Source organism: Sinocyclocheilus grahami, unplaced genomic scaffold (assembly GCF_001515645.1).
Source record: "Sinocyclocheilus grahami isolate Dianchi unplaced genomic scaffold, SAMN03320097.WGS_v1.1 scaffold265.1, whole genome shotgun sequence".
NCBI lineage: Eukaryota > Metazoa > Chordata > Actinopteri > Cypriniformes > Cyprinidae > Sinocyclocheilus > Sinocyclocheilus grahami.
Window position 1 is genome coordinate 1044667 of NW_015505444.1, and position 11767 is coordinate 1056433.

The 11767-nt window shown below is 35.0% G+C and overlaps 1 protein-coding gene and 1 long non-coding RNA gene across 2 annotated transcripts in view; one reads left to right on the forward strand and one right to left on the reverse strand.

Moving 5' to 3' along the window:
• Positions 1-2472: 2472 nt before the first annotated feature.
• Positions 2473-11767, forward strand: part of LOC107599378 (zinc finger and BTB domain-containing protein 7C) — a 31188-nt gene continuing 21893 nt past the window's right edge. Inside the window, exon 1 of the mRNA XM_016290955.1 lies at positions 2473-2627. The gene's annotated coding sequence lies outside the window, so the exon portion shown is untranslated. The remainder of the gene's footprint in view (positions 2628-11767) is intronic.
• The window catches only part of LOC107599379 (uncharacterized), a 25137-nt gene continuing 21950 nt past the window's right edge, over positions 8581-11767 (reverse strand). Inside the window, exon 3 of the long non-coding RNA XR_001610662.1 lies at positions 8581-8594. This is a non-coding gene — a long non-coding RNA (uncharacterized lncRNA). The remainder of the gene's footprint in view (positions 8595-11767) is intronic.

Genomic DNA, 11767 nt, shown 5'->3' on the forward strand with positions numbered 1-11767 from the left:
GTTCAGATTGTTTTACTGTGAGTTTATCTCACTATTCTAAAGTAATATCTCGCATTTCTGAGATAAATAGATTCCATAATCATGCGACGTCCAATCACCCCTCTTTATTTGCAGCGATAGGAATCACACCACATACTCATCAGATCATGGCGGTACATGATTAATGGTTAGCCTCTGAATTAAAATCCTCCTCCAGCTATCAAAGTGCTCAAGAGTGATTTGAGCCGGGTAAACATGAATTAATCTCGATCTTTAAATGATGCCGTCTGCACAGCGTGAATGACACAGTAATGCGTTTAGCGCCACGTGCTTGATGCATTGTGTAATTATGTGTGCAGCGCACACCTGCATTCACAAACGCCAAACATGCCCGCTCCCTTCTTTAGGTGGGTATTAATGGAGCTGCCCACAGACCTCCAACCCCTCCCTGACTTTAATATACGATAACAGCGCAGGCACTGAATGCTGGGAACACAGCCATGAGAAGAATCAACACATATTTACACATCACACCCATATACACATCTTCCACGGGGGCTGTGATCAATATATACACAATAAATATGCAGCCTACTTTACTAGATCAGCATTCACAAAATAAGTAGTATGGTATTATTCTTTACTTTTACACTCTTAATTAAAATATATGAATATAATAATCACACAGCACCATGGTATAAATAATAATAAAGGTATAAGCATTGAATAAATATTAAATAAATAACACTCAATAAATATTATTCAATATAAGCATATATTTATATAGCAAATAAATAAATACATATTTCTGGACATGTCTGCTTGACCTGTGAAAGGTACTAATTAATATTTACAAAACCTTTTTTTTTTCAATATATTTTTTTAATGTTGAATATTTCTAAATATTATTATTTATATTGGTATATTTCTAAACTATTCTCACTAACTTGTAGATATGAAATTCACTAAATATGACAGACCGTATAAATACGTGTGTTTCTCTGTCTTAAGCACAATAAAAATCCATGTATAATTCATCTGCAATGTCATTAACAAAGTGCGGCGAACACAGTGTGTATTTTCTGCATTTATTCAGAATGTGTCAAATGTGGTCGGGCAATTTACAAATAGGGTGAATTCAGGTAAATTGGGCCTCTTTTGGCCATTGAGATAAAACAGCCCAGTTATCCTGAATTAACCCTACATTTGAACCTGAATTCACAGGTTTTAATCCAGTCACAAATATTACGTAATATGACAAAATAAAGTGATTACATTGGATTGCACAAACAAAAGTCATTTCTAAGTGACTCAGATCAGGTACAAACAGTTTTTTTACGTTAACTTTTTATATTCATAAATATATGCTATATCAAAAGAGTATGTGCTACTATCATTTGACCAACAGTATCTAGGTGCTATATTAAATTAACTTATACTCGCATATCTATGGAAGCTAGTTTCAATTACAAAAATAAGATAAAATAAGGTAATTGCAACTTTTTATCTCACAATTCTGACTGATTTTCTTGCAATTCTGAGTATATATTTCACAATAAATGCAAGATACCAACTCAGAATTGTGAGATATAAACACACAATTCATGCAAACAAAAGGAAGAAAAAAAAGTCAGAATTGTGAAAAAAAGTCACAATTAATTTTGAAAAGAAAAAGTCAGAATTGTGAAAAAAAAAATCAATTAATTTTGAAAAGAAAAAGTCAGAATTGCAAGAAAAAAGTCAGAATTCTGAGACTAAATCTCATTTATATCCCACAATTCTGACTTTTTCTTCTTACAATTGAATTAACTGTATTGAATTGAATAAACTTGGAATTGCAAGAAAAAAGTTTATATCATGCAATTTCAGAGAAAAAAAATTAAAGAAAAGGCGTTTGAGAAAAAAGTCCCAAATGTGAGATTAAAAAAAAGCAATGGTCTCACAATTTGGCCTTTTTTCCCCTCGCAATTACATTTTTTCTCAGAATTGCAAGAAAAAAAGGCCAAATTGTGAGATAAACAGTTGTAATTACCTTATAAATATATGTATTTTTAATCCTATGACAAAAACAGGCTTCCATACAAAACAAATTTTTCATTAATAAATCTTTAAACCTGTCCTTTTATTTTAAAGAAAAATCCAATAAAATACATTACATTTGTTAAAAACCTTCAGCAACACTGAACACTTTCTGAATCAGTGCAGAAAAATCCATGACACCGTGTGTGTGCATTTATTCCAAATGTAAACGTGTTGATGATCATGTTGCTATCAGAGCATGACAAGCTGCCAGCGTCTGCAGGTAAACCGGGAGTGTGTGTGTGTGTGTGTGTTTCTCTCCTCCCATAGCGAGGTGCATGTCAGGTGGACACGTGCGGCCGGCTGCCAACATACTTTTGGTTTGGAGGGAGGGCTGGGTGGGTGTGAACTTTTGTTTAGAGTCTCTCACTCTCTCTCTCTCTCCCTGATTCACGACACACCTTCTGTGCAAAACGCAACTCCTCTGCTTATCTCTCTCCCCCTGTCGCTCTCTCTCTCTCTCTCTCGTCTGTGTTCACTTTCACATGTTTGAGTCGGAGGATAGCAGTCTGTTTCCTGACACGCAGAGACTTCTCTCCAAGACGCAACTCCACCAGCAACACCTAAAGGTCAGCAACCACTACTCTCTCTCGCTCTGTCTCACTAAGTTTCTTTCCATTGCTGCCTGTCTGACTGCTCCATCACTGTCTGTAGTGAAATGTAAGGGGTTTGTGATGGCATTTGTTCACTCGTCTTGTGCATCTGTCACTTTTTAGAGTGTATGCAAAGTGCACTAGATAGCGCGGGACCCCCCCACCCCCTCGTTCTCACAGTCTCTTTAATTAGAAATTCTAATACAGTAAAATGAGCTGACAGGTCAGGGACGGGGGACTGATGCTATCGCAGCATCACTCAGTGCTGCCCTGCAAGAGAACTCGCGTTTTAGACGAATCAGGCTTTGGCGAATCCATCGACAACCTTTACTGATTACGCCACTACAGCAACTAGACAAAAACTGCATGAGAACAAAAATAAAACTAAAAGGGAAAGTTTATATAATAAGTCAAAAAAATGTTGCACTTGTTTTCAGTTTCGATAGTCTTTGAAATTTAATGTTTATAACGTAAGAGTCTGATCAGAGTCAATAAATGAGTAAAACAATTTGTAAAAATTAATGGTATTACCACAGTATTGTTTGGTAAGGGACATATTATTGCATATTTATAGGGAAAACCAAAACATTCATCAAAAACTGACTACGGCACATTCAATAAGGTCTATTATTATATTACATATATAAATACATTATATCTATTATATTATATATAAATCATTTATATTTACTAGATAATATTATTTACACAATTGACATCAAAAATAATTAAACAAATATAATGTTTACATACTTTAATGTTGCAATTAACTTCAAACATCTAGTATTTTCTACCTAAAATCAATAACTTATAGGTAATTGGTTTTTATTGTACCATAATCTGATTGAGCGACATCATTTGCAATGCTTTATGGGATATTGGAATGTCTTGCACTATTTAATATTTATAAGTAAAGGTTCTTCAGAAAATCTGATACATTTCAAATTAATAAAAAAATTCAAAATATCAAATTTAAAATGTTTTGTTTGTTTGTTTTAACTGCTTTGAAAACCCTGATCAGCATGTTTTCTGCTGTGACTTATTTTGAGTAAACATCACATACAGTGAAACTGTGAGCAGCACTGGTCATGTCTAAAACAGAATACAGGAAACATCATTCATCTGCTCTCTTTGTGAACATAAGCCAAGACTCTATCACTTCAGCTAATCGCAGAATGAATCTGAGGGTTTAAAGACTGAAATATTCAAACATGCACATTCATCGGATAAACTGTGTGAGTACAGTATAGACTTCTCATTAAAACAACACCGAGAGAGGGGGAGCTTTGTTCGGTGTGGTCAGGGACACAGTATCAGGTGAATGGGCAGATGTCCGCCAGTCTCAATTATTCATTTATTTTAATTGTGGCGGTGACGGGTACCAGATTTCCTTTCAATGCCAAGCAACTGCTTTCAGATCCATCACGGCGTGTTGGAGCAGCACTGATTAACCCCACGCTAACAGGCCGTGATTACATAAAAACTCCTGCGTCCAAAACTCGCCGTCACTCTTACACACTCAATAGAGCGAGAGAGCGGGAAGGAGCGGAGAGCAGAGCGAGGGAGTGAGGTTATGCCGGGATACGCACCACGCCTTTGTCTGTCGAGTCACTAGGACAAGGTTTATCAAAGTTGAACCTGATCCGAAATGGGCTTTTGTTACCCGCCGGATACTTTTACACTGGTGTGTTCTCTAACATTCGAGAGGGCGCTGCGAGAGGGTGTGGGAACGAGGGAACCAGAACAATGATCAGGATCTCAGCACGGTTCTAGATCACTGCTGGGTACATTACTGTATGTCCTACTCAAAACACACACACACACACACACACACACACACACACACACACACACAGAGCTCAGAACAACATTAAGTGTTTAAAGTAATTACTGTTATTTCCATAACAGTAATATACTGTATTTAAAAGTTAAAATTCACACACAGTGGTGAGAATGAATATACACTACCGTTCAAAGAGTACGATTTTTTTATGTTTTTGAAAGAAGTCTCTTCTGCACACTGAGGCTGCATTTATTCAATTACAATTATGGTTAAATCAGCAATATTATGAAATATTATTACAATTTAAAATAACTGTTATCTGTTTGAATATATTTTAAAATGTAATTTATTCCTGTGATTCAAAGCAGAATTTTCAGCATCATTACTCCAGTCTTCAGTGTCAAATTATCCTTCAGAAATCATTCTAATATGCTGAGTTGCTGCTCAAGAAACATCATTACTATTTCTGGTTAATATTTTTGTGAAAACTGTAAAAAAAAAAAAAAAATTCAGGAATCTTTGATGACTAAAAAATTCAAAATAGCTGCACTCATTTGAAATAAAAAAAAATCAATTGAAACATTATAAATTACTTACTGACACTTTTGATCAATTTAAAGCATCCTTATATATATATATATATACATACTGTAATGTCAAAGACAATGTGGTCTAGCACAGTGATTCTTTTCATCTTTAATAGCAAATATTTCTATAAAATATCTTTTTATTATTTTATTTTTATACAAAGGTAATTTGGACCCAAACACAGAAAGTAACAATAATGATAGGAATGATCAAGTTAAAGAGAAAAACTGTTCAAAATAAACAGAATGACTATCTGAAGTAAAAGAAAAAAAAGAAGAAGAAATATGAGAGAATTTATCTGGTTTGCAATGTTTTAAAGAAGCTAAAATGTAAAAAAAATGTATATATATATATATATATATATATATATATATATAAAATTGTAGCTCTCTGGAATACCTGATCATGACTGGCTATACGTGACCTTTTAGAGTCTAATATGTTTGCACCATGATGCTACAGTGCATAATTTTATTGTTGATCCAGCAAATCGATGCCCATATATGGACATATATGTGCTAGTTTCATTATTGCAAAAAAGACCCCCCAAAAGTGAAATTATTTAGTCACATCTCTGCACCATCTCTATATCTATGCTAGTTTCATTATCACAAAATAAACCCGTCAGGCTGATACAAACCCTCACATCGGGGTCTGGGTTCATTTTGTGATAATGACCAGCTGACCACATATTAGCACTTACAAAAGTGAAGTATTTTAGTTTTGATGGATAAATCATTTAATTTGATTCAGTTAGTGAGAGAAAAACTAATTTGTGATTTGTTACTAAATAACGGCACTTTGAGAAGTATAACTTGGAGACGCGCAAACACAGCCTCTTCTATGAATGTGTGCATTTAAGTGCGTTTGTAAGCAGTGAAGAAACCTAATAAGAACAGTCTGTCCAGTTCACAACGTAAGATAAAGGTAGGGGATTCACATCTGCTCACACAACTTGTTTCTGATGACACAGCCGCCAACACACTCAAACAGAGAGTCAAATACTGCCTGTCTATATGTCATTTTCCTTCCTCTCTCTTCATCTTCAAAAAAAGCCTGTGTGGCGATTTAGGTAAAGCCCATCTATCAAAGCCTAACCTTTTACACACACAGAGACAGTAACACTCACTCTGACGACATTCCGACATGAATGTGTAGCTCTGAAAAACCAGCTATTAAACACCTCACATCTAATTAATTCAGCAGTTAAACGGTTAACAATAGATAGTCACAGCCATCCGCCCCATTACCTGATGCTGATGTCATAGCATGCCAATTTTAACAGCAGTTCAGCAGGTCACATGGTCATGTCATTTCTAAATTCCATCACTATGTTCACGGTGATTGAGTCGAGTTGCTATTCATAAACTCTGAGCGCTGTGGTCGCTGGGATTATATGAACTTTCTTTAAGAATTCAACAGGTGTTTTTCTTTAGCTGCTCCTACACATCACATGACTAATCACCCATCACAAACAGGAAATTAACCACAAATTTGGGTCAAAAGAGAAAACGTTTTATGCTCATACAATGACTCCATACAGCTCTTCTGTTCCATATAAACTAAACTGATGATCAGTTCAGAATCATAAGTTGAACTAGACATTCTACAATTACTGTATATGTTTAACTAAAGTTCTCTATAACTAGACTTTACTTCACAACAACATAACCTGAGTTTATTAGACTTATTTTAACTATAGTGTTCTATCAGTAGGCCATATTAAAATTACATTTTACTGAAACCAATATATGACTATAACCAAATTTTATTAGACTTACTATAACTAAACTTACTGTTTTATCACTAGACTTTACTAGATATATAACCAAACCTAGACTTTACTATAATCTGTTCTAGATCTAGACAACACTATAACTAGACTATAATATAACCAAGTTTTATATAGACTATTACTAAAGATTATTGTCCCATCACTACACTATAACCAGATGTTATTATACTTTACTGTACTACAATCGGTTCCATACCTAGACCAATCAATAACTAGATTATACTATAACCGATGTTATTAGATGATTACTAAACTTTACTGTCCTATCACATACTTTACTATAACCAAGCTTGATTGAACTGATTTACCAATAACTACCTAATTTTATTAGATTATTACTAAACTTTGCTCTTCTATCTCTAGATTATACCAGAACTATACTGTGCTATCTATAATCAAACCTTACTATTCACTATAATATAATCTTTTATATATCTAGACTAATCAATAACTAGACTATAGCCATTTTTAGACTTGTTATAACTAAATTTACTGCTCTATAACTAGATTAGACTGTAACAATATTTCAATATAACCATATTTAATTATACTTTAAGTTCATGATATAAACTTAACTGTGCATTAACTACACAATACCATAAGTAGTAACATAACTAAACTTTCTATTTTACCACTATACTTTAACTATACTTTACAATAACCAAACTTGATTAGACTTTGCTATACTATAAATGTTATGGTTCCATAACTAGTTTACACCATCTTATAACAAAACTTTATTAGACTTTACGATACTAATCTTTACTTTGGTATAACTAGACTATACCTCATGATGTTATACTCTATCATACTGTACAATACTATACTCAAACTTAACACACAATAACTAAACTTCTGTTCTATAGTATCAACTAAGCATTACTATCCTGTACTTTCAAGTATATTCTATGCCAGGGATAGTATATTCTATCGCCACGAACATCGGTCCTGGCGAGCCGCAGCCCTGCAGAGTCTTGCTTCAACCCTAATCAAACACACCTGAACAAGCTAATCAAAGTCTGAAGGTTTATTAGGAAGCTACAGGCAGGTGAGTTTTAATTAGGGTTGGAGCTGAACTCTGCAGGGCTGGAGTTCGCCACCCTTGTTCTATACTATAGCTGTACTTTACTGTGACTGTACGTCTTTGTACTGTAACATAGTTTAGTTTTTTTAGCTGACGCGTCTTTCTTTTCATTTAAAGCTGATCTGATATGATTTCAGCTGAACGCTTTGGGTCGTGTGTGTGTGTTTGAGTGATCTCCTCTGGTTTTCTATGAAAAGTGAGAACAGCTGATTGGGGAGCATCTAAACTCCTGTAGGTGTTTCCTGTGTGAGAAGAGTCACTGTAACCAGTGGCAACTCCCAGACTCTCTCCTCTCTCTGCTGTTCTGAGTAAATTACAGAAACACACACACACACGTTTGAAATGATCACACACACAGGATTGAGGGCGCACCACGACACACGTTTACATAGAGCGACCGAGCTCAATCAACCACACACACACACACACACACACACACACACACACACACACACAGAGGGAAAGCGGGCTGTTTTGTAATGTTGCTGTAAGATTTTGGTTTTGAAACTGGGTCCACCCACTGGTGTGAGAAGAGAGGAGAGGCACAGATGAGGGGAGTAGGGAGAGAAAGACGAGAGAGAAATGAGTGTGTGGGCTATCACTCACTCACTCTCTGTTTAAAATAAGGACACATTGATCCACCCACCCCAACCTCACATCTCAAACACACACACACACACACACACACACACACTGGAGACTGGAGCAGATACCTCAGCAAAAGAGTTTAGGTATCACAGCGGCCTGATGGACTGACAGTCGGGCTGTATTGAGTGACGGCAGGAAGAACACATGATTGAGGAATCATCTCAGCGTTTGGTAGCTGCTGGTTACAGTATTGTGTCTGGATATCGTTTACGAAAAATGATTTTCAGTGGCTGATATGATATCTTCAGGGCGGTTTGGTCGATATACTGCTAATGGACAATGACAAAAGAGACTAAATGTATTCAAATTAAATAAGCACATTTTACACAATATTTATTCCAAAACAGAAGGAAATGTCTTGGCCTGATGAAGAGTACACACGTCAGGCGAATCAAATTACTTCCAGCTTGGGTAATTTCTCAATACGGTTCCACCATTTTTGTTCATTCCCGTGTAATTTCAGACTGTCAGCATCAATCAAATTAAATGTATTAATACATTTATAAATTATAAAATATATGAAATATTAAATTGATGTATTATTTATTGATAATATATCAAAATTAAATATACATCATACATTAAATACATTTATTTAAAAAATTTAAATGAATAATAATTATATATTTCTAATATTATAAATAATATATTTTTAATTTTTAATTATATAACACACATATATATTAATAAATGTATTATAAATTATAAACTATATTGAATATTAGTATATATTCTATTATATATTCTTCTTAATAGTATACAGAAATTATATATATATATAAACAATATGTATTATTAATGTATTTGTATATAACTACATAAAATGGTTCTTTGAATCAAAAGGAAAGCTAAATATCCAGTGCCGTTATCAATATAGACTTCTGTGAACCGTGTGTGTGAGAACATGTGTGTGATATGTGCTTGCATTTTTTGCATGAAGCGACATATGTGCATACGGTGTGTGACTGATCACTAAAGCTTGCATCTTGTGTGTGCTCGCGTGTGTGTGTGTGTGTGTGTGTGCGCGCTTTGACAGACATCTGTCTCCTGTGCCCTGCAGCCTGGTTGGTTTTAATTAGGTAGAGCCAGAGGGCCTGAGGGCAGACAGGGGCTAGTCATAATCACACACACACACACACACACACACACACACACACACAGGGCCAGCCTCCCCCTCACAATCCTCCACAAAAAATGTCCTTTCAGAAGGAGCATCTCAAAAAATACAAAACACACACTCTCACACACACACTCCCATCTGTTTCAAACACACGTGTGAGACGTGTGTTTTACATGCATGATTAGTTTGATTAATGACATGTACATTTCAGTCAATTTGAGCGCTTAAGTAGTTGCCTTCAATGCCTGTAGTCACACATGAATGCCAGCTCAATGCCATCACCACAAGTCCTGACTTTCTGTTGAAGGTGTGTCAGTTACTGAATCATTGTGGAAGTTAATTGGTTTCAATGATAATAATTTGTCATTCCAATAGCTCAGACAGTAGAGCATGGGTAATGCATGCCATGAACTAATAAAATGTTTACCTTGAATGCAATGGATAAATGTCTACCAAATTGCATAAATGTACATGTTAATTGTACTTTGAGCTTTTATGCATTTTGACAGGCTTGCAGAATGAAACCGTTTCCCATCATGCTCTGAGGAATGATAAAGCATCTGATAAAGGATCAGTTTCACTAATGCACATTATTAGCGCTTCATTTTGTTAAACTAAAAAAAAGTCAAATCTTTGTTGAGAAAGAAAAAGAAATTCTGTACTGGTTTTATTCTTTATTTACGACTTATAAATATGAACAAAATAGTTCAACTTTTAAATATGTAAACTTTTAGATATCAAGTGCACTAATGCACATCATTTGCGCTTCTTTTTGTCACACTATCACAAAAAATCTAATCTTTGTTGCAATATGAAAAAGAGAAAGAAATTGTGTTCGCTTCATTCTAATTACATAATTGCAACTCCTAACTATTAACTAAATAGTTAAAGATATAAATAAAATAGTTAAACTTTTAAACAACAACTTCACTAATGCACATTATTTGTGCTTGATTTTGTTGCACTAGCATAAATATGTTAAATCTTGGTTGAGGTATGAAAGAAATTGCATGTGTGTATTTCCTAATTTCATAATTGTGACCCGTAATCATAAACAAAATGGTTACATTTTAAAACATTTACATTTCGATTTCTGCATTTAGCAGATGATATTATTTAAAGTGACTTTCATTGCATTCAAGATACAAATTTTAAAGGTACAAAAACAGTATTTAAACATCGACTGCACTAATGCAATTTTTTGCATGTATATTTTTACACAATAAAGCATGTGTACATCCCATAATTCTGTCTTTATACTGCTGCTGCAACAAACTGAATGTGCTTATCCCCATAACCAAGTGCACCACAAGTCAACGCCTAAAAAGTCACGCTAACAAATCACACAAATAAAAATAAGGTGGCATTTTGACACATTTGTATGTTGCTGTTTCTGGACTTTGAAATGTAAAAAAAGTTATCGATATGCAGTCACACACAGACTCACCAAACCAAAAATCACAGATAAAAAAACCCTCTTAGCAGCAGCATTTCCAAAAACGTCCACTTTATGTGTGTGTGTGTGTGTGTGTGTGTGTGTGTGTGTGTGTGTGTAGAAGATAGCAGATAACACAGATGAAACGGTCCAAAAGACACAACACTTCCAGTAAAAACAGGAGTTGGAGTGTGGAGGGGTTTAGTGATGACCTTGACGCATATTTTGGGCTCCGTGTGTGTGTGTGTGTGTGTCGTCCTTGGACGACTGTTTCCCACCCTAGTTGGTGGGTTTGTCTGTAAGTGGGCAGAGATGACAAATTTTTCCCACAAGCCCACACCCTGGAGCGCCAAAACCCCCACTCTCAGAATACATCTGTGCACGGCGTCCCACATTACAAATCCTAAGGCTTAGAAAACAGAATATAAAACTGAAGAATTTATGCATCAGATTTGAACACAGTTTCAGAATCAACGTTTTTGGTGCTTGACTATGCAAAACGCTATGGAGTTGTGAGTGGTTGCCAAGGTGTTTCTATGCAGTTGCTAGGATATTTGGTGCGGTTGCTAGGTGAAAAATCACTTTATTTAGTACCAGCACATCTCTCATCAACAAGACATGAATTGTAGAATTGAAAGAAAGAAAGAAAGAAAGAAAGAAAGA